Source organism: Convolutriloba macropyga, chromosome 14 (genome assembly GCF_964194025.1).
Source record: "Convolutriloba macropyga chromosome 14, txConMacr16.3, whole genome shotgun sequence".
Classification (NCBI taxonomy): Eukaryota; Metazoa; Xenacoelomorpha; order Acoela; family Convolutidae; genus Convolutriloba; species Convolutriloba macropyga.
The window spans coordinates 7,225,157-7,227,335 of NC_134481.1; positions in this window are offsets into that span (position 1 = coordinate 7,225,157).

A 2,179-nucleotide genomic window follows, 5' to 3' on the forward strand; every position below is an offset into this window, starting at 1 on the left:
GCCTGAAATTCTCAAGGATAGTCGATATTAAGATATATCAAAATGATCAATTCATAAAACACAAAAAGAACAACAATTGGTTACCGAAGAGCAATAGAAGACAGTTAATTTTGGAAAACAAAGTTGATGCGTCCATTACTTTAGAAGAGCTTCAAAAAGATTCAAGATTAACGAAGTTGACTGTCAGCTGTTCCACTCAACAATCTCAGCTTCGCTTATTTTCAGTTAAAAGATTGGGCAACCTGTGTCAACGTTTAGATACTCCTGAACCTACTCTCGGTGAACGTAGAAACAGACACCTTATATTGTTTTTTGCTACTTGAAATAAAGATCTGTTCAGTCTCTCCCCCAATTTGTTTTTTATGCCCCCCCATTACGTTTTAAATGTTGTTATAGAGCAAGTTACTACATAGAGAATAGTACGTTTGGCTGGGGGAGGAAAATTCATATACCCACTTAGCCGTGGATACCAAAACATAATAGATCTAATAATAATTCAAGAGTTTTGATTTTTCAGAGTTTTCAGAGATTCGGTTCAGGCTTAAATTCACCTAAGAGAGGTTTTTTTGCTCACAGCATTCCATTTCTTTGTTCATATATCAGAGCTGAGATAAACTGATTCCTAGGTCAAAAAAGAGTCTAAGAATCTATCTTATAAGACATATTTTTACAGTTTTTCCTTATTATCGCAAGGATCTTTTGTATCCCCCGCTTAGCGGGTGCATATTATTTCACCCCCAAGTACATTTGCTGTATTTTTTCATTATGATTTTCTATTTAATGGCACGTGTAATTTATCGAAAGGTGCATGTATGACGTATGATGCATGATACCCAACAATACATTCGTCAAAACTGCTTCAATTAGCCTATTGCACGAATCTATTTTAAACTCTATTTTAAATTGATTTTTAAAGCCACAATATCACAATATTGGTACTTTATGATCTACAGACATCTATAACATCTTCTAACATCTACAAGATTAAAAAATTATCTACAAGAGTAAAAAAAAACATCTGTAAGAAACCAACAAAGCATCTACGAGAATCCAAAAAAGAGGGATGGTTATTTTCTCGTTTGAAAAACATTAAGGAGCTTCATCATCGATACAACACCCTGATTATTTGTTGCTACTTGAACAATAGTGAAAAAAGTGTTTCGAGTATTATATTATTTGTTGCATAGCTCAGATACCTCCTTGTAGAACTATTTATAAAAGTTTTATTAATGCGACAGCGGAAAGAAACAAAATTAGTGTCAAACGAGATGAAAACGCGGGCTTTATAAGATTTCGGGGTGAATGTTGGGGGAAAATAATTTTTTTCAAAGCAAACCCGGGTTGACCAAAACTTAACACAAAACGGACCATATATAGTCCATAAAAGTCTATACAAATTTTCGTTTTACGATCTTGCTATGGCAACTAAGTTTCTATATATAGTCCGTTTTATGGGTAATAAGTTTTCCAAGGAGAGTATTATTTTTAGCTCCCATGGCAATACATGAACAAAACAGTGCGCCCTGCCATATAAGACTCGTTTTATGACTTGTAAGTTTCCATATATATTTGTATTATGGTTAGTTAGTTTCCACATACTGTCCCTTTTATGATTAATATGTTTCCATATAAGTTTCCAAAATAACCGGAAAAATGGGCTTTTTATATTACAGCATTTTTATTGGAAAATTTGTAACCATAGAACGGTCCACAAAATTTATTTTATCGCGTTTTATGATAATTACGGCGCCATAAAGGTAAAGTACGGAAATTTGAATTGCAGGTGTCCCCTTTGACTGTTTGTCAGCCAAATTCGAAAACTTTTATGATCATTGTATGTTTAGCAAGTTTCCATATAATCCATATTTGGCGTTTTATAGTTGGTATGTTTCTTTTATGGTGGTCAACCTGGGAATGGAGTTTTCTTAACGGTGAAAGCGTTGAAATTGTTGAATGAGGTGAAAACGAATTCATTGCTAAAATGGCAACTCCAACAGAAATTCATCGCTAAATTCAAGGAAAATTTTGCAAGAATTGGCCGCTTTCACCTCATCCATTGCATTCACCGCTGGAAATTTGCACTGAAAACTTTTTTCAACGCTACTAACCGCAGTTCTTATGCTTATTTTGTGACAAAAACCTCGACCCGGGTACAACGATAGCCGGAATAGGGGTTCAT